We start from the raw sequence: 22,167 nt of genomic DNA, 5'->3' as shown, positions 1-22,167 counted from the left end.
AGATGGAAGGGAGATGTAGAATACTTTTCATGCTGGCTCTGCAAAGAAACTGTCTTCATTAAGCAGGAAAGGGTCCTGCCAGATTTCACAGCTGGATAGACCTTATCCTAACCAGCAGTAAAGGTCTTCTCCATGTATATCCAGTGTCAAAAACTGGTCAAAGTTAAGAGATGTCTACGTGTATTATAAAGTAGTAAACCAACACCAAATTAGGAATAAGGGAATGTGGGCAATGAATGATATAAAGGGATGGAAGAAGGAAAAGAAAAATTCAGCACAGGAATTTAATTATTGCTTGTTGGATCTTGCATGGTATTCCATTTCAGTATACTGTCAGTGAAAGATCAGGATCTTATCTGTTGGTGATTATCTGGCCTGTAATATTTTTGGTGCAAAACCCACCCATTTAAGAAACATCAGTCCCTATGCTGATTGTAGAAGTGAGCTGACAGCAGAACTAGAGAAGTGCGACCTGCACCTTATAGTCCTGGATAAGAACAGATATTGGAGGAATTTTAGCTCTGGAGAAGAGCTTAAAGACTGCAACTCACATATCACGGTTTTTCTGTGTTTTTCTGTTTCTTTGACCTGGTCTAGAGCTTATTTTTTAATTAATGTAAGACTCCTCATGAATTCTGCAGAATTTAGCAAAGTTGTAGTTGGCTAAGAAGTGATATTTCTGTCTAGTGGTTTTATCCTGAATAAAAACAAAATAAGTGTTTACCAAAAGAAATAGACATTGTTTCATCCTTATCAGAATATTTGATAAGGTTGTTATGGTCATTTTCTTATAACATAAATTTAAAAAGTGACATGGTTCAATCTTGTAAGTATAAAAAGACATTTCTTGTGGGATATTTTAGCTGAATCAAATCTGCATTTTTCATTGGAGAAACTATTGTGTACAGTCTTTTTTGATCAGCAGAAGCCGAAATATTTTAAAATGCCATTGTAACTTAAAAAAATAGCACTTGGAATTAGTGATGTTTCAGTTCAGAGTTTTTGTTATCCAGCACCAAATGTGATGAACAGGAAAAGAAAGAAAATGACAAAAGTAACTTTGTAAATTCTTTTGTTTACATTAAAAAAAACTAAACCAAAAATTCCACTCCATAACACTTTAATAACAAGCAACTATTTTCTGCTATCTTCATTTGCCACAAGAGGATTTACAGTCCTTACAGAGTAATTTCTTATCAACTTTGTTGGGTGCTTTATGTTTTACAATTGTAGAATTAATTTAAAGTTTTTATTTGAATTTGAAACTTGACTAATCTGAGTGTTTAACATCCCTGTTTCAATGAGTGAATACTCAAGACAAAACTTATTTTATTAAACCTAATGTTCTCTTTTTTTCCTTTTACCCCATTTTTATCTTCTGTTTCCATATTTCAAGCCAAATAGCCACAGTTCTTCATATTTGCACTGTAGTAAATATTTCCTCACATATAGTAATTACTGTAGAACTAAAATTATGCAAATTAGAAGGAAGGAAATGTCTACTGTTTCTTTGTATGTTGGAACAGTAAAAATGTGGTTGAGTTGGGTTTCAGAAGTTTTGCTACCAGGAAGATGTTGGGAATTCTGAAGAATGCTGTTCACTGGGACATGTAACATATTTTCTTTTAGCTGTTTCAGGTAAGAAAAGGATAAGTGCTAAATATTACCAATATTCCTGGCTCAATAATATTGAAGGCATCAAAGGTTGTGTGAGCAGAGTTATAATCTGCCTAGAATGCTTTGGTTCTAGTCTTGACTTCCCCCACTCTTCATCCATCAGTATATCTTTCAGTATTTGTGTTTCATCTCTTCATTTATGAACCTCCAATACTTCTTTTGCATCAGATTTTTTGACATCTTCATATGTGCTCTGCTTAACACGTAGTAGGGCTCCTCTGCTGGTTGGCCGTGAGTATGGACCTTGCTGGGGCTGGTTTCTGGTTTCACCCTTTCTTTCTATCTGATGCTACCCTGGAGTGAGATTGGTTTTGTAGGAATTGTCTTCCAGAGAAGAAAGGAGCTGGATGACAAAGTATAGAGACTAACTGTATTTATTTCCAAGAGATAAGCTTCTAAAGACGTTACATGTTTGAGCTGAGCTGATATTGGCAAACAAGGCATGAGGCACAGTTTATAATGAATCCTATGTGGTTTATCATATATCTTTACAAATGGGCAGAATCTGGCCTTTCTGTATAACTTGGCTGCTCGTGATGAAGTGATGTTCATGTGGGGTTTTTTGAGTGAATACATGAGTAAAAAGTCTTGCTTCAGTACGGGTTAACCTGCAATGTGTCATAGCGAGCTTGTGGAGTAGGTCTAGCCAACAATTTCCTTTTATCAAACAGCAGTTATGGATTTGTATGGCAGCTGTATGTGGGCCCCCTGAGGCTCCTGTGCCTGGTAACATAGAGGCACTCAGCAAAAACACACTGCCCTGTACTGAACAATTCAGAGCAAGAGAACAAATAAAAATAATGAGGTGATGTGAAGGCAGAGGTCCAAGGAACTACTATTGTTGTCTAACCCCAAAGAGAGTGATAGCCCTTATAAGTCTGTATCTGATAACCCCCCTTTGAACTTAAATAAAAGACTATGGTGTTGTTATTGAAAGTCTTTGCTTCTGTTTTTGATGCTGCCTTGAATGTAGGTTATCTCATGGTCATGGTGATGAATTGTGTACAACGATCATGATTTGAAAGTATTCTTATCAACACTGGGATTTTCTTTAAGTGCTGAAGTGCAAAGCATTGTAGAAAGTATAGCTTTGAATACATGTGTATAGCTGTAGTGTACATTTATACATCTTAGTTCAGTGGGATCTCGTATCAGATATATAAAAAATATCATTACCTGGGGATAGAACACCTCTTTGTTATGACAAGTAAGGACACGTCTCTCTTCTGTGCCTTTTCAAGTTATATCTTGAACTGAATGATATCTACTAAAGTTATGCTAAATGCAATGAAGCTGCCAGCAGATTTTTAGCAGTGGAACTGGTGGTGTTTCATCCTGGTAACTCAGGGCTCCAGCAGATGAGCTGAAAACCACGCTGCAATGCCCAGGAGACAGGTTTTGTGTGTCACAGACTTGCTGTTATGAGCAGCACTAATTGTTATCCTTTTCTGCCATCCCTGAGGAAGTACAACACAACAGTCTATCCCAGTTTTACAAAAGGCCTTTTCAGAGATGTGTCCAAGCAGAGGTGGGGGTTGTGGAAGAAACCTTATGGATCTGCCAGTTCTGATGAATAGATAAATAGATAAGGGGTGGGAAAGGAATTTCAGATTTCAGTGCTTTTAATTCAGTGCATGGCCTAAGCTAAGTGTGCTTAACACAGACAGTATTGAAAAAAGCTAGACATTTTTGTCTAATTCCCAGCATTGCTGTAAATTCACTATATTATTTAACCCTTTTAAACTGAGGTTGCAGGCTGTAAAGAGGCGTGAGCATTTTCTTACCAATTTCAAGTTCCCTTTGGAGCCGTATCTTTTCTTTCTTTTTAGTGCTGCAGTAATACAAATAACCCAGATGAGAAGATAAAGTCTGCAATAAAAATGTGTGACTCTGGAGGCCGGGTGCAAGCTGTCAACAGCTGGTATCCATAAGAAATGCCATGATTACGTTATCTAGCAGAGTTATGGTTCAATTCAGTCTGATCAGACATCCGAATTTTTTTCCTCTGTGAAGTGTGCTGACTTAGAACACAGGTCAATTTTCTCTTCCTTCAGAAAGTAGAGGGGAAAAAGCACTGTGCCATTCTTAATATGCTGGGAAAAGACTGCTCTCTAGTGTCGAGTGACGGGGTAATTCTAGGAAATGCTGCAGTCACGTATTCTGCATATTGCAGCAGGCACTGAGATTTGATTTAGGCTTGTTCTGCTTACAGAGGGAGTAACAATTTGATAGAGGGCATTTCAGAGGGTGTATTTGCTGACAACCTGAGACATTTTGCAATTACTACTTAATTTTTTTGCCAACTATTTGATGGTAATCTATTTCTGCACGATTAGCAAAAGTCAAAGCCTCCTGCCAGTCTCAACCAGTTGCTGGAATGTGACTGACAGGTGTGGGTTATGCCAAGATTTAATTCTGTTTTTTGAACAGGGGTAAGCAAAAAGAAAAGCAAAAATGTCACATCATTCCTGCAAATTTTGACAAGGATTAAAAGTCCTGTAGGTGAACAATGGTTTTCATCGGGACAGAGAGTCAGAGCTCCAGAGGAATCAGAAGTTAAGCGATTCTAGCAGAAGAAAACCTGTCACAGTGTAAGACCAAAGTTTTCATTTACATCTCTGTGCTGCCCTCTGCAGGACATGATTCAGTTTGGTCCAAGCGTTTTACTGTTTGCTGCCTATGTTGATGACTATACATTGATACGAATAAACAAGACTAGAAATTAGAAAAGCTTATTAAATAATAGCCATAACTAGCACACAGGTCTTTTCCTAACAGCTAACTTAAGTCATCTTTCCTATGCATTAATCCTATTACTTCCTGTAGATGTAAAGGTCAGTTTATTCTCTCCCTTTTATCAGTAGTCTTTGCGGAAACACACCAAAGATTATCTGAGACCTTTTCCTGTGTGTAGGTGTTCTTTATCAAGCCAAACCGCCAGGATGAACAGTTATACTGATCAAGCCAGGTTTATGTACCTCACTACCAGCCCTACTTATGCAATTAGGACATGTTTAAAACTTTTCTAATAGAGAAAATTCTGTTTGGTTTTAATGTAAAAGTCACATCCTTTTTAACTGGTAGGTTTCTTTTCTCCTCTTTTTTCTCTTATTTTTTTTTCCTCTCTTATTTTTTTTTCCTCTCTTATTTTTTTCCTCTCTTATTTTTTCTTTTTTAGGTTTTTAATAACATGTACCAAAATGGTAAAAGAAGTAGCTAAAATGATCACTGAAACTTCTTATGTAATGCTAATTATAACACTTTAAAAACTTATTGAAAGGATGTTAGCTGAAGGAGTAATGCTCTTCTGTCTGGGCTGTTATGTGTGTGAGGTCAGGTAGTAGAAAGAGGTCACGTAAATTACAGAGATTGGAGGTTTTAGGTGAAACTGTAAACATGTGTCGGATCTTGTCTGGTAGAGGGGGGGAAAAAAGAGAGTGGGTTAACTTTTAAGACAAGCTGAGGAAACCTGCAAATTGATCTAGAAACAGATATGTTTGCTTTCAGTTCATTTATTGGCTGGAACAGATTAAAACCAGCAAATCTCTCCTTTTAAGAAAATAGAGCTGGTTAAACTGCAGATTGGTTCAAGTGAAGAAAAAGATTCATGTGGAGCTAGTGTATTCCTGGCTCCCAGCCACACAGAGAATTGAGGAATAACTTTCCCATCATTTCAGTTGTCGCCCTGCAGGCTCTGATGGCATCCAGATATATGTAATTCAAAAATGTCAGTATCTTTGAGAGAAGAATTCTCAGGGAAGAGCTGTTTCCCAGTGCTTTCCTCCCTGCTTAGAGTGGAGATAGGTTTTCCTTGGAGTCAGCCACGTGCAAAATCCCAGTCTGCACAGCAATGTAGGGAGGGAATTCCTGCTGCTGCTTGACAGCTGGAAAAGCAGAAGGCAGCAGAGGTTGCAAAGGCTGGCCTTCCTGGTGGAGGGAGCCTGAGGAGTTTGGACTTGTTGGATAAGTAATGCAGAATCAGAGCTCTGGGAGAGCACATCTGAGCAGCTGCAGGGAGTATAGAGTATCTTTACCAAAACAGCACAAATGTTCTGCTGAAATTAGTTGACTAATAATTTCCCACTGTACTGGTTTCCCACACACAGTCAGCTTTTTCTTTGAGTTTGCATGGCCTGGCTGATGTTGGCACTATCCAGCAGCAAGGCTGACTCTTTGTGCTCTCAGAAAAAGTAAGTTTTCCACTTGCTTACCTTCAAGAACTGAAGGGTGAATCTGATTCTCTTCAAGCAGCCTAGTCCAGCTCAGACAGAAGAAAAGGAGGACCCTCTGACCCAGCTGGTGCTGTGTATGGTAGGTGGCAAAGCTTCTGTCATTGCTGGCTTGGAAGGCAGTGTCGGGAGCAAATGAGCTTTTGTAACAATTTCAATAATTCTTTAGAATCAGGGAAGCTAATGAGCGCAGGTATGTCATACTAAGAGGAGTGAAGGTCTGGCTTATCTAAAGTAGGATATGTGATAATTTTTTCCACTTCAAGGACAAGAGAGCATGTGGATTTAGTGGATGATGCCATTAGAATTAGCAGTTCTACATTTCAGTGAGTGGTGGGAATGTGCCAGAGGAAAATGTTTACTTCTGCTGTAATTAGAAAAGCAATTTTCAGACAATCTGAAAGTGTCTGGCTTTGAATTAGTTCCGGACTCTTCTGCTGCCTCTTGAAACTATTATCTGTCCATGGAATAGAGTCCAAGGAGTGCATTTGATTTGCCATGTGTCAGAAGCAGGGAGAAGCAAAAACAACGCAGAAAGCATGGAAGGTGTGTATCAGGAATGTCATGGCTTGCAGTCAATGTAACCTAGCAACCTTCTGCAGCCCACAGGGAAAAGTGTGGGCAAAAGGGGACAATAAGAGCACTTCACAGAGCGAATATGGACTACAGGGAATTCTCTTTCCTTAGGCAAGCTGTTAACCACATCTGCCAAATGTTGTTACTGTAGTGTGAAAAGGTACATTTCCTCCATAAGAATTTAAGAAACAACTTTTGGAAGGATGCCCCAGGCAAAGTTATTCAAAAGTCAGAATTTGGCTCTTTGGGGAGCAGAAGTTAATGTGCAGCACCACACCAGCATAGAATGAAGGTACTGCTTTGTGGAGGATGCATTCTCTTAACTCTGCTCCCTACAGTGTACATCTTAAGAACTGAAGGCTCTGGTGACACACCAGATTGGGGTGAAGTGTGAAAGGAATCTAAAAATTCCTTAATAAGAGAACATTTTATCTAAATAAATCAATAGTTACGATGCTGATGTGTGTGTTACCCTTGTTTTACCCAATATATATAGATTGGGAGAAGGACATTGCTCTCAGCTGACTGTTATCTAAACAAACAAATCACTTCTTTTTGCTCTATTTAAGCAAAATATGTTTGTAAGTTACCTCATAGGGTAAAATCTTGCTCTATGTTGAGATCTAATCAAATTCCTCTGCAGGTGTGGTCTTTGATGAACAGGCTTGAGATCATACTGTAGGTATATCAGTGTAATTTGCATTTTGAAGTCAAAATGCCATTCAAGTCCAATTTAGCTCTTAGTTTGAAGGTATATGCAGAATTTGAGCACTGTAGAAGACTTGCATTCAGCTTCTGAATAAAGCATACATTATATTTTTCTCTGCTGACACTGAAGACTATTTTTTCACCTCCATTGCTAAACAAGAAATAAATGGTCTTAATTAGAATTTAGTGTTTAACTACTAAACAAATATGTATAAAGTACTTTTCTGCCACTGTTAGTTCTAAACATAATGTTTGTGATTATACAGCCCATCAGAATCCTGAGCTCTGCTCTGGTATTTTTATTTTTATTATATTTGATATTTTCTGTTTTAATCAAGCATAAAGGTCAATTGATTTAATTTTGGTTGACAGTGGAGATGCAGTTTAGTTTGCTGTCAGGAAGATATTAAAAAGTGATAGCATTTCAAGGACAGCAACAAAATTCCAGGTGAAAGGACAGAGTCTTGGTATTTTGTCTTGCTTAACTTTGCTAATTTTGATCATCTTACATGATTAAATGCCAGCACTAACATAGTTAAATACACAGCAAACATTGCAACAGTTAATAATGCTGTGTTAATGAGATGAGAAACAAAATGTAGATGCATTTTAGTTTTCTAAGTAATTGGAGCAAAAAAGAACTGAATTCTCCAGTGATTCTCCAGTAATTTGAAACACATTTATCTAGAGAATGTGTTATTGGCACATTTATAGTAGATCCATGCTTATTATTCTAGACAGGAAAGCTTTTGGCTCAGTGTCTATTAGAAACTAAAGGCATATCAATGTTTATGATTTCTGGTGTTTTTCTTCTATACTGGTGATTATTTTAAATATATTTTTTTAATCTGTATCATTATGGAAAGATCTCCTTCCTTCTTACTTTTTCCAATTAAAATCTAGATTGCTTTAAACGGATTTAGAGTTAGTATAATTTTTGAGAAGCAAAAAAAAAAAATGCACATTTTTAAGTTAAAAAATATGTGAGCACTGATACAGCAAAGAGCTGCTCAAATATTTTTTGCTGGATCAGGGATTTTGGCTTAACATTAGGAATCCTAATATGTTTCTGCACTTGTGCAGCCTGCAAAATTGGGAAGGAAACTCATAGGGGTGAGCTCTGTGAACTAGCAGTGTTGTGAAACAGATAATTTTATACTTCTTTCCTGGTTGGAATGATGGTTTCATGCTTCTATTTCAGTCATCAGATTAAACAGAGAAAAGCAGAAACACTACTGAGGGGTGCAGTACAAGAGCATGACCTTGTTAGGACAATTCTTAACACAACAAAGCTCCTGCTGCATTGTTATTTTGTAACTGGCAGGTCCAGTTGAGCACTTTATGCTGGAAAGCGCTCTTCGCAAAAAATCAATATTTTCTCTATATGTTATTTGGAAACATTTCTGACAAGAGTAAAAACGTATTTGCCTTGGGTTGTTTGCATAAAGGTTGTGGTAGTTTGTTAAATCTTTTATTTTTAAGTTAACCTAATCCAGTTCAAAAGGTTTTGTTGAGTGCATCCACAACTGGTTTCACCTTGTAGACATGGTCTTCTGGAATTTTTTCAGTGCAAGGAAGAAAATGGAGGCTGATGGTGACAAATTTCTCAGAAGTTTTTGGAGAGGAGTATAACATGGTGCACTGGACAAGAGGAAGGGTGATTTGGAAGCTTACTGGTTGGGAAGAAAATGGTCTGTTTATTTATGGAACATGAACTTCAGGAGTCATGGCTCAGTATAAGGTTAAGTCAGTTCATCAAAATGTCAATGAAATACATGGATTTAAAAAATGTCAATTGCTTGTTTTTCATGAAATATCAGCACGACACTGCTTCAAAAACAAGATATTCACATTTTCTTGACATGCATATTATGCAATACGTAGAGGAAGTGGACCTTTTGGTGTCTTATTTTGGGAATACAGCAAGATAGCAAAATCTTTAACATGTTCATAGAATTGGAAATTCCGATTTATATGTCAATTTTGTAGCATTATACAGCAGTTGTCCACATATGTAAAGGCTGCAGTGCAGTCCACAATAATCCATGATTCCTGTTCAATACCTGCATAGAAAAGTTTTCAGGAGTTGTGCGAAGTCACGGAGAAGAACCAGGTGTCATCAGTGGAGTTACTCCAACAGGAATTCTCCACATGTCTAAATTTCCTTTATGCTGTTCAAACTATGTTTGTATCAGCATCATTTTCATGAGTTTATCTCACTTCTGCCAGTGACCACACCAGGTAAAAATCATATTTGAAGGACCAAGCCCTACTGCAAGGTAACCCAGAGGTTGCAGCAATTCTGATTCCAGTACTGATGTGCTTTTGGGTCCTTTTCTTCACAGTCATCACTCAGTCAGAAAGAGCAAGCCAAAAGTACAATGCCTTTAGTGTAGGGCTGGAGCAGGTTCCTACACAAGGAGGGCAAGTGAGAATTGTGGTCCAAGGATTGCTCAGTCTCATTAGTTAAGTGTGGTTTCATGTAAAACACACAAACATCCTTTGAGCAGAGAGTTATCCCCTGTTCCAGTGTGGAGTGCTAGGTGATAGCTGTGGACACTTGGGTTCTCTTTTTGGGTTACTACTGGTTCCCCATGCCTGAATCTCTGTTAGGACAGCACTGCCTGAGAAAGCTAGGGGGTGTCAATGAGGATTGTTACTATCTTTTTCTTTTCTTTTTTCTTTTTTTTTTCCCCTCCTACCAGTGACTTGCTGCATTTAGCAGTCTCTGTTTCATCTTGCTATTGGTAAAAGGGATTTCAATACTCCCCTCAAACAAGAGAAACATTTAATATTTGTTAAGGGCTTTGAAATCTTCAAAGAAGGATACTAGAAAAACTTGAAATGAGACAAACTCAGTTTTAAAGGGGTCCAACATTTTCTGTGCACTACAAAGGGTTATTTTGAAATCTGGTGGGGGATGCCTCCTGCTGCTTCATATAGGGAATGCACTTCACTAAGGTCTAGGAATGTTTATTGAAATGTGAAATGAATTTGCAGTGCAAAAATGCAACTGCATTGGCACATATAGCAGGTGTCTCCTGCCACATTTCAAATTGTCAGTCTAAAGTAACTGGCACATGCTGGATATGTCTGAAGTGTCATGAGAGAAGGGAAACTTTCAGAGGACTTGTCTGTCTTTTCACCCATTTCTGTCACTAAAGACGCAGTGTTACAAAAAGCTTGCAATATCTGAGGAAAACCAGGAAAGAGGTGACTCTTGCTTTTTAGCCTTGGGGGCCTTTGACAGCAGCTGTCTTAGGAAGGTACATTCACTGGCTGAACTCACAGTAGAGGCCTCAGTGTTTCCCCCACTCTGAAAGTTTTTTGAGGCCTTACAGGTAATGCTGCATCTGAAGGGCAGCGCAGTCCTATCAGTCTGAGCTCATCTCTTGAGTTCAAATTCTCTGGGTGACTCTTGGCAGCACAGCCATGAGGAAAACTGCTGGAATGCAGTTCATGTGTTCCTTCTTGGGAGAAGGAGACCTGAGAAGTGAAAGAATCAAATCACATGTGCAACAAGGGCATTTAGTCCAGGGGCCAGACAAAATCTAGGTGGGAAGTAAATCTGACATACAGGTAGCAGAGATGTCAGGGGGCTGAGCATCAGCCACTTTCACCTACAGATCCATTGTTGTTGTGCTAAAATACTTCCTAATGGGGACCTAAACTTATGACACTTAATCTGGACAAAATCTCGGACAGTTTGGGAAGGGTGGTGGGTGAGAAACTATGTTCTTGTGTTTTGCAAAGGGTAGTGAGGAAAGCATCTAAAGAGCTGGTTTATTTATTCAACCTTTCTCATCCATAAAGTCAGTTTTTCAGTAAACATGCTGCTGAGAGAATCACCTCTATTATTTATAGCGTGGTGGGTTTTCCAATGTGTGCTCTCACCAACAACTGGAGAAACACAGATTGACTGTATTCTAGTGTGGCTGTTCTACTTTGTGAACTTCAAAGACAAAATGCCATTTGAAAAACAGGTTAACTAAGTAGGTCAGTATTTGTTCCAGGAGGAGTATGTGTGGTCTTTAAGACACTGAATAAATTCTTCTTTTTGAAAGTCTGCATTTTACAGCATTGAAGAGTTTGGCAATGCTGGTTTAGCACAGGTCCTTTTTAAAAGCTGCATACTTCAGTGCTAAGGGGATTAGAGTTGAGCTCACTTTAATGAACACCTGTGAAGAGAGTGAACCTGTTCAAAAGAATAGACATGTTGTACTTCAAAGTAATCCACAGAGAGAAATATGGAGAGCCATTTAAAAAGAATACTGTGCATTCTAACTAGCTAATCCAGTTAAAAGAATAAATTTTCAATGCACAGAAAGGCAAAATACAAAAGAAAGCAGAAGAGAAGGGTTGTGTTATACGGTTACATCTTCTGCTGCTATATTTTTTGTTCTTAACCTGAATAAAAGCAAGAACACTCTTATCCATCTGCCTGAAACAGATATTCTGGTGTAATTTTAGTGGGGTTTCTCTACAGCAAGGGGATTATGCATTTAATGGGTGTCAGTTGTAACTCCTCTGTGCTTTTTGGCTAATAGTTCTTCTGATTCCTCGGGAAACGAGAAAATTTTGAGTGAGTTTGTAATGATTACATTCACTAGAGGAGAAGGAGTAGAATTTTTGCTGACTGATTATTTTATCACCATTAATACTTCCTTATAATAGTAATGAAATCTTTGAAATATTCAGCTGATGAAATGTTTTATGACGGAGACTGAGCCAGTCTTTTGCAGAACTGAATCTGTGACCTGGCAATGGCTTTAAAAGGCTGCCCCAGATGGCAACACTGGTAAAATACTCAATGAGTAGCACACAAATACTGAAGTGAAGGTCTACAAGGATATTTTCAGAGTATTATCTTGTCCAAATAGAGTAGAAACAAATAGCACCTGGTGTGCCAGAAGGACCCATCTCCTGTGGTAGGAAGACTGATAATAAGCGTCAATTTTTTAAGATTTTTGTTTTTCATTAGATGTCCTGTAACAGTGCTGCCCTTCACCCAGCTGTTCATTCTTTCTTCTGTTGCTGATGTACCGAAGCTTTTCTTGGAGTGGAACTTGTTCACAGATGTTTTGATTAAAATCATACATCATTCTGGCCTCCTCAAATAACTTTTTGTATGGGAAGCATAAAAAATGTACACAGAGATCAAATCAATATAAGAATAAGCAAAAGAAAATTTGTCCTTTTTAACTCTTACTGTCTGAACCTCCTGAAACGTTTTGTAAACTTTAGGCCCTCTTTGAAGGGAGCATTGCTCTCTCTATTTTAAATACAGGTAAAGGGGGAATGAGGGGCAAAGGAACTGAGACCTTAAATAAATGAGCTGGGCTGGACTTGAAGGCTGACTTTCCACTTCTGCACACGGCCAGAAGGACTGTCTGTCTCAGTTTGAATGCACAGTAGAGGAGGGAACACGTGCCAGGGAAGTCAGTATCAGACCTAAGTCTGATTCTTGGGGCAATCCCCTCTAATTCATTGTAACCTGGTGTGCTTGGTGAATGCTTCACTAGTAAGGAATTGGAAGGATTGTCACCACCTCCTTGGGCTGTCAGGTTCCTGGAGAGAGAAGGTGTCTATGCAAGGGGCATGAGGGTGCTCTGCCCCTATAACAACCCTGCTGGCATCAGGCAGAGGGATGGCAGCCCTGCAGGACCCCCCTGCTCTGCTGTGCAGGAGGGGCTGTGTTCCCCTGTGGAGATCAGCCAGGGATGGAGGCTCACTGGCCCAAGAGCCATGTCCCTGCTGTTCTCTTTCCTTGTAGGAATGGTGACAGAACAAGGAGGCTCCTTGGATTAGTGCTCCAGTGCTGTGGGTTTGCTCAAATGGAGGTGTGAGTTTGAAAGAGTTCAGCTCTTTTGCCTACAGGGTCTATTGCTGTTTAATGCTGCAGAGTGAAAACATTGATACGTCTCTTGTGTCTGGAGACATTGATGTCTCCTGGTATCCTTCATAAGAGGAATTTCTGCTATGAGGACTAACTCATTAAAAAGTGCATTTAGAGCAATTTAAGAGCAGAGTTGCTCTTATTGTCAGATTTCTTTAAGCTGTTCAGATGAGACCCAGTTCACCAGACACAGAAACAAAAGAACAGTGTAATCAAAAAATGTGTGAAACGAAGGGGATGAAAGTTTTTTCTTAAACTGTGTGGAATCAGCTTAAAATGGGCCTAAAATAAGTAGGATTTAAGTGAAGTACAAAAGATCAAACCTCAGAACAAATTGTCAGGTAATTTTAAGAAATCCTCTTTGCTTCTTGTGCTAATAATAAGACTGCTCTGGAAACCCAGATCACTGCTGTTTCAGAGCAAACATCTCTTTATCTGTGTATCTGCTCTTCCTCTCACCTCAGAACATCAGAGCTGAGCAACTTGTAGTGGTTTGGACTGAAAAATGGCCCCTGGAAAAATAAAACTGAACCCAGTGGTAATTTGAGGTTTTCTTCTTAATAACTTTGTTGATCCTTTGAAATGGGATAAAAACTCAGTTCCCCTACTAAGTAAGGGGGAAGAGATTCTTTTGCTGAAGTCGAGATGTGCTTTCTATTAGGTGCTGATGGGTTTTATTAAAAAAACCCAAAAACCCCCAAAAAAACCCACGAAAACCCAAACAAAAATGGGAGGGAGGGGAGATGCTCCTGCTCTTAGTTATTTCTTAAAACTATGTAAATAACTTAGTCTCCCAAAAATGGGGGGAAAAGTGGACTTTGGTAGTTACTGCGGAAGAAAATCACCAATATGATTTAGCTCCTTGAAACCTTCTTTCTAATAGAGGAGGAATTCTTTGCAGAATATTAGCAAGGGTTCACTTTGTCTCCTTGGGATGCCAGGAGCACAGGGGTAGTCCTGCTTCGTTTCCAGTTATCTCCTCCTGTCCCCTGGGCTAATGTCGGTGTCCCTGGTGCTCAGCCCCTGCCCGGCTCTGGCTGTGCAGGTCATGGGCCAAATGACCTGCAGGCAACAGAGGAGGCTGAGTCCTGGGTGGGTCTGATGGCAGGGAGGGAAATGCAGGGCCAACAGGAAACTAATTTGCATGTCAACTGCATGTAGCATAAATTAATTGCAGCTGGTGAATGGCAGGGACAGGTGGATTGGCAGCCTTCAAAAGGTGGCTTTAGCAAACTTTATGGAGATCGGGAGCTGTTTGTGCTTGGTTTAGAAGTAAATCACAGATTTGTGTAATCGTTTGCTCAAGAGTTCTATTTTATGCAAGCCTAGGAGGTGGTGACTGGCACTGGATTTCATAAAGTGTGTATTTGGGGAGTGCAGCAGACGAGCACAGCAGCATGTGCCACCTATTGTGATACTGTTGCAGAGAGCCCGCTCTGGAGAACATACAGATAAGAGTCCCTTGTCTTTCCCACTGGAAGAGGTGTCATTCCTGTAAGGCTGCTTCGTTTTGCAGTCAGATTGCTAATTTTCTCAGTTTAAAAAAAAAAAAAAATCAAATTCTATCTTAAAGCACTGTAAAATCCGATATATGCTGATCAAATCTTTTAAGAGATTAGCAATTGTTAATGGGGAAATGGCAGAAGAGACTGCTTGACTTGGATTTTGGGGATGTTTTTGGCACAGCAGGATGCGCAGCAGGGAGGTTACTTTCTGGCTGCAGCTTGGAATATCTGGAATTGTTGCATGGCGGGGGAGGTAAGCTTCTCGAAAGTTTGTTTAGATATCTATAGATATATAATTTTGAAAGTCAGTCTCTAAAGGAACAGATACAGAGAAGAGATGCTCGGGAGCGGGGGAGGAGGGCGGGCTTTTGAGCTGTTCTCCCCATTCCTCCCTCTTGTTTAGGGGAAAAGCCTGAAACCCTTCAAGTCATTATGCGCGGGAGGATGCCCCAGAACGGCTGGCGTTTCCCAGGGAAGCGCCTGTCGGGAATTATTTCGCTCTCCGCTCACGTTTGCGCCGGCGGCTGCACCGCCGCGGCGCGGGGGCAGGGGGCGGCCGCGAGCCGGCCTGGAGCGGGACCGCGATCCCCGCGGGTGCCCGAGTGTGGCTGTCCTGGAAAAATACGTGTGTGAGGATACAGGACATTGCTCGCTGTGTAGGATACACCGAGAGGGAACAGGGAAACTCGCAGGATAGGGCAGAACTGCCGAAAGCCCATTGTCTCCTCCTTGAAAATCCTGTTAAAAAAAAGAAAAAAAAAGACAGGAAATGAGATGTTTGACAGGTGCTCTGGGTTTAGGTAGTGCTGTAAGATTTACTGGTGGTGCTAGAAAGCACCAGTTTCTACACGACGTTGTTTCAACACAAGGTGCTTTCTCCCCTGTGTTTATTGTGAACGTGGTTTTGCTGGTGGGTGGGGTTGGAGTTGTGGTTTTAGTGGGATTTTGTCTGTTTTGTTAATTTTAGGAGATTGCCAAGGGTCATGCCTGGTGGTGTGCTTGTGCTCTGTGCAGCCAGAGTGTGCAGGGATTGGGATGTAAACACACAGGTCGTGTTAGATGTTGGATTCCCATCTCCTTGGGGACTGTCAGGTGCAAGCCCAGGTTTGGCCCTGCACACCCATCACACAACTGTGGGGTGTCATCACACAGCTCCTGCCAGGGCTCAGCACACTCAGGACAGGCTGTGTTGGCTGGCACTGTACTCTGCAAGTGCTGCTATTTCAGTGAGGCTGTCACCGCTGAATGGGAGAAAAGGATTGCAGGCTGACCCATGCAGTATTTCTGGGAGTGTTTTTTATATTGAAAGTGTGCTTTTATTTTATTTTATTTTTTTAAAAGCAGGAACACTATGACGTCATTCAGTGTCATTATTCAGGACCAAGTATAAAGAAAAAGCAAATGTAGCTATTGTGATTACCCTCCTGAAGTGAAATCCTTACTAACCAGGAAATTTTGATAATTATTTCATCTACATGTCTATCATTTAAGAAAAAAAAAACAAGCCAAGCTCTTTTTTATTTACAGTAGTCTTCTGACGTTGCCTTCCCCCCTCTCGTTTTTCCAAGATAAGCAAAGAAAAGATGTTATGCTGGTTCCTGCCTTCATATATAAATAATAGTGTAGAGATTTTTGTCAATGAAAACTTCCAGAACTCTTGCATTTGCATACACATAGTTATTTTTTAGGGATTCTGCAAGTGCATGATCTTGCATTTCTTTTTTTTTTTTTTTTTTTAACCGCTAGAAAAGAATGAGGAGATACTTTCCTAACTGCTCCTAGTAAGATAAATTTTTTAGGAATGAAGGAATGTGCTGCAGGAAGAAACTTTCATGTAATACACATTGTGCCATACTGGGGGAGTGAAAGTAGAGCATTTTATTGCTTGTAAATACAGCAAGTGTTTCCCAGGTGACTGTTTTGAAAATATGATAAGACTGTTTTGCTATGTAAAACATGAAGTGCAGGGTTGCTTGACTAGGCTGCTCAGAGTTTATGTGGAACCTCATATGAGTATTGAGGAGGATACATCCTGAAAAATTAGTGTTCAGGGAATTTTTTTATCTATATGGAAAAATACAGACTTAAAGGTTTGGGTTCTGCATGAATTGGTCTGTACTGAGATGATAGGAGTGACTAGAGGTTAGAAGTGGAGAAAAAGCAATATAATCTTGCTGGTGTGGTGGTTTGGGTAGAGGGACTCTAAGTGTATTACACTCTTGCAGCTCAGAAAACTGAAATGAACTTTCAGGTAATCCTGTGGACTCAGAGTATAGAAGTCACACGATGGAGTTTAGCCACAAATCTTCAGACTTAAACAAAACATATTTTTCAAGTTTATTAAAGGTTTCCTTGCTGTTTCAATGTAAAGAGGAGCTCTGACCAAACCATGGTCTAGCTAAAACTGGTATACAGAATCTGGATCAATAATTATGTGCTTGAATTCAGCACCTGACTTGCAACACTTGATAGTTTAGAAGAATTGGGAAAGATTTGGAGAGAGCTTATTATGAGGGCTTGATGTGCAGGGAATGGTGCAAAATGAAAGACTCACCTCATTGCCACTGAGCAGCAGTGCCTTCCAAAGCTCAGTAGCTGTATCCCAGCTCTGAATCCCAGTCTATCCTGAGGCCTTTCAGGCTTAGGCATGGCAAAGTGTTAGCAAACAGTGATACTGCTTGATGAAAGTGTAATTTTTTTTTCTTAGGTCTTATTAGGTGCTCATTTTGCTCTTCTGGGGCTTTACTAATGTGTGCAGTATATTAGCAGTCAAGTGTCCTTGGCAGTAATAGTCAGGCTTTTCTGTATGAGAAAGCAAAGTTTCTGAAGTTACTTTGCAACCCAACATCCTCAAAACTGTGTTAAGGAACTGGCTTGATGTTTTATCAGTAAAATGATAGTAATTAATTTTTTCACAGAATCACAGAATATTCTTAGTTGGAAGAGACCCACAAGGATCATCAAGTCCAGCTCTTAAGTGAATGGTCCATACAGGGATTGAACCCATGGACCTTGGCAATGTATTTTTGTTTTGTTAGATTGCATTAATATCAGAGCTGTCAATAAAAGTTTCAAAAAACACCTTGAAAAGAATCTTAGCTGAAGTAAGACAGATATTAGGAATAATTGGGTTATAAAGTGGATTTCCAGCTTCCATGGTGAAGTCTAGGCTATTCTGATCAATATATCTGGTCTCTAATTTCCTGCTCACTTTTATTTTGCTCTATCAATAAGATAAGACTAAGCCATGTTAAACTTGGACCTCTTTGGGACAATTATATTCCTGATGCAGGCTCATCAAGCCAGTTGCACTGACAAGAGAGGAAAACCTGGATTTTCTTTCTGCCGCTGAACTTAATCCCTGGACGCACTGTTATTTGCGTTACAGAAAAAGCAAAAGGTCATTGACTTTAACACCCTAGAACTCATGTCTGATGGTGATGAAAGATGAAGTTTTACACGTTAGATATTCCTGTCATTTAGACTTGTTCAACTGTCTTTGGTCCAACTTCTTTCCTCACGTTTTATCTCAGCCCATACCTGAAGCCAGCAGTCAAAAACTGCCGAACCTGGGCAGTGTGCACGGGGCACTTTGGTGGAGATCCCTGGTCCCTGAGATTCCCTTCTCTCCAGGAGACCAGCACCACCACATCTGTGACCTGCAGTGTTTGATTTCCAGTGTGCACTTTTTGTCATCAGCAGAGAAGTTCTTTTGCTGTGTTAGTTAATGCTAATTTAGCTGACATGTGGTTTTGATTTTTGAAAACTGAAAATAAGCCTTTAGGCTGTTAATAGACATTTTTACAAACAGAAGAACAGACAGACATGATTTTTAGCTGAGAGGGATTACAGTGTAGTTTTAGAGGAGAATATTAGAAGGACATGATTTCGCAAATGTATTGCACAACAATACACTAATTCTTTGTATGTCTCCAGAGGCCTCAGCCCAAAGGTAGCTGAAATTCTACACCATAATTGCATTCTTTCAAAATTGCAGCTATAAGAGACGGTAGTTGTTTCCAGAGCAATGCTAAAAATGGGATGTGCATTTTTCTGTACATACGTTGCATATGTTAGCGTTCAGTCATAGATTACTTCATTAACCTTTGCTCTTCAGAAGCCTTGGAAAGGAAAAATACTTGAAGGAAAAATAGATTGGGGGGAGAAAGCCGACAAGATTTCATGAAAGGTCAAAATCTAGCAAGTTAACTCTCCCTGCCCCCTGCTTGACTGAACAGCTTCTGCTTCATGTCTCTACAAAGAAACAAATAGGTCTTGCAGGTGCTGCAGAAGCAGAGATTGTTTCAGTGCTTATTCCTCATGTTTGTTTGCATGTATAGTGCTCTTGCATGATTTGCTTCCTCAGACTTTCTCTTGTTCTTGAGTGGAAGCTATAGTAACAACTGAAAAAGAAACAAACCAAATATTCAGATAAATGCATTTTTTTGTCTGCTGTTCTGTTTTAAAGAAACAGAACAAGAGTTACCTGAGTAGCTTGAGCCTGAGATGCCTTTAGCATTGATAGCTCATCAATACACCTGCTTTTGATTTAGCTGTAGCTGTTTTTTTCTTTTATTTATTTCTATTATGTATTTTCGGTGTCCACATGGTGACAATAATATACAGAATGTAGCTAAATTCACTCTGTATTCTGGATTCAATTTTAAAAGTGACTTTTCATGGCCAAGTTATAAGCCCTTGAAATATGGGATCATAATAGAAACGCTGACAGTATCTTAACAGTGTCTGCAGTAGTGGGTGTTTCTCTACTATAAACAAATGGTGTAATTTGGCTCTTTTTTTCACTCTCCCTGCTTTCTGTCAAAGGTGATTTTATCATTCATTAGCTTCAAAACCATCATCTTTTTTTGCCTAACCTGAAACAGAGTTTGTTTTGTTTTGTTTTCCTCTTTGAATCTGGAGTGAAACAGGACAGACAGGGAAAATTTATGTTGTAGCTTATCCAGAAGACTTCCCCGCTGTCTGATGCTATTATGTACTTATGTTCAGTAAGTGTGTAAATAAACACTTTCAACCTAAGCCTTGAAGGAGACAATCTTTAAAGAAAGTGTCATGACAGGGTAATTAAAAGGATGGTCATTTTAAGATGCCATATATCTAGCATGTTGTATTGACAGAAATTAAGCCTTTTCCCATAAAACACCAACAAAACCTCCTGTAAGTTTTTTGACTGATACGCAGGGAAATACTTAGCTATTATATTACTTTAAAACTCCTCTATAAAACTCATATTCTGGACTGCAGTTGCGTGGAGAAATGAAGGTGGAAGGAGCATGTCCTCTCCCATTTGGGTGATAATGTTGGGGCTGCCCATAGGCTTCTCTAGGAAAACTGGTACAAAGCAGTAAAAGGACTGAGGTGAGACAGAAGCAATGATGTGCAGACAAGGGTGGTGCTTCCTCCTTTGTCCCTTCTCCTGACTGTGTAAGTACCCAACAGGGTGGAAGCAACCCTGACTAACTGCAGAATGTTGCATAGCTTCCTGTAAATACTGTTTTAATTGAAGTGTGTCTGGATTTTCATGTGTGCTAAGTAGTATTTTCTCTCAGAAATCCTACCACAGACTATTATTAACTGGCAGCAGTTGCGGATTCCTCATCTTCAGCTATTTCCTTTAGCTAAAAAATGCAGAACTGTGCTGCCCTGAAGGGTTATTTAGCAAGAGTTTTAATGAAATAATAGAAACGTTGCACTCTAGTGATTTCCCCCACGCAGGGAAATGTCACAGTCCATTGGTCTTTCTCAGAAACATTACATGAGATTACACCTATTTTCATTACTCTGCTCAAGTACAATATTGTTAAGTAAATATTTGCACAAAAATGTGGCCATCCTAAGGTGTGAGCTGTCCTGCAAGGTAAATAATTAAAGCATGTGCTTTCTCTAGTAGCAGAAACCAGTGCTTGATACAGGTTTGATCATTTCACATGTCTCTTTGGTAATCCATAACTGTCTTCTGCAATTATTTTCATCATCCAGCCAAGCAAAGATAAAAGGTAGAACATGCCTCTTTCGCCTGCTCCCAGGGAAACTCCATTATCCTTCAAGGGTCACGTGGCCATCAAAAAGCCAATCTGAGTGGGAAGAGGCAGCCCACAAGGACGAGCTCGGTATGAGCAGAAAATGAAGTTGTTACCAGACAGCAAACTGCAGCCCTCGGTTCTTATGAATATTTGAATGAGTAACTAAAAACAGCTCAGTGGACTCTAAGCAACTGTGACAGCTGAAACTGCCTGGGAAACTAGCAGTCTACAAGGACCACGATGAAAAGATCAGCAGTCACATTTCCACCTACGCCAGCAAAAGAATATTGTAAAACATGAGCAGGTTCTTAGTCCCCAAATATTGTTTAGAAAGAAAAAACTCTTTTCCCCCTATGAATTTTCATAAGCAAGGTATGTACTGAATCTGTCAAGAAATTTTGAATTCATTAAAGTCCAATGATTTCCAACAACCTACTCAAGGCAAGAGAATAGCCACCTTTTTTAGACATTGAAATATTGATGTTGTTCTTGCTTATACTTATAGAAAATTTGCCCTAGTGAATCTTTCATTAATATTTTTCAGCTAGTTCCACATGGCAAGAAAGATGATGAGAACAGTTTCCCTGAAGCTAAAATGTTCTGAATAATCTGCACAAAAAAAAAAGGGAGTGAAAGAACTATAATAAGCAAACTAATGAAAGAGTGGGCTTATTTTACATCATTTCTAAAAAGAACAAAGCAGCTACATCTCTTTTCTTAAAAAAAAAAGCCTCTTACACTGAAGTGCAATTTTCTGGCATCAATTTTTTTAATTTTTTCTTTTTTGTTCTCATGAATGTTATAAAGCTGTTTAAAGATGTATTTGGTATGACCTTCTGGATTATATAGACCACGGTTAATGTGTCCTCTGCTGTGTAACTACCCAGTGCTCATAACATGGATATTCCTCTCTCAGTTATTTTCATTGGGACTGCTTGCACAGGAGGAGGCTGCAGAATTGGCTTGGTACAGTCTTTAACGTGTTGGCTTTATAGTAAAACTGTGAGGGTGACATCTTCCTCACATTTTTTATTGCTATTGCAAGTTTACACTCTAAATCTGACTTATGAACCAGATGAATTGTTCAGATAAAATGTAACTGGCTTGCTGTAAATGAGCAACAAAGAAAGAAGTATGCTTTTAAAATAGTAAGATGAAGAGCCTCTTTAACAAGAACTGCACTTAGATTTGTCAAACGGCACTTCATTCTGGCACTTGTGCCATTTGGTAGCAGGGACGTTGGTTTCAGTGTAGCATCTGCAGTGCTGGAATGGAGTACTTTGAAAAATTGTGCAGTTCCCACCAAAGGAGATCTGTCTAACCTGTCCTTAAAGGTTCATCAAGAATGATGGTGGAATAATTGATCCTGTAATAGTAAAGCACAGTGACTGACTGGCAGCCCTCTTGAACTCCTGCCCAGACCTCTCTTCTATGAGCTCAGGATTTAGAGATCCACAGTTGAGTCATGTTTGTTAAGGGAGTGATGTCAGAGCAAACTGGAAGGCTTAGGTCTGATTCCACCTATTCTGTTC

The sequence above is a fragment of the Lepidothrix coronata genome, unplaced genomic scaffold (genome assembly GCF_001604755.1).
Source record: "Lepidothrix coronata isolate B3197 unplaced genomic scaffold, Lepidothrix_coronata-1.0 Scaffold120, whole genome shotgun sequence".
Taxonomy (NCBI): Eukaryota; Metazoa; Chordata; class Aves; order Passeriformes; family Pipridae; genus Lepidothrix; species Lepidothrix coronata.
The sequence above is the reverse complement of the archived record's forward strand: the minus strand, read 5'-3'. Positions refer to the sequence as shown.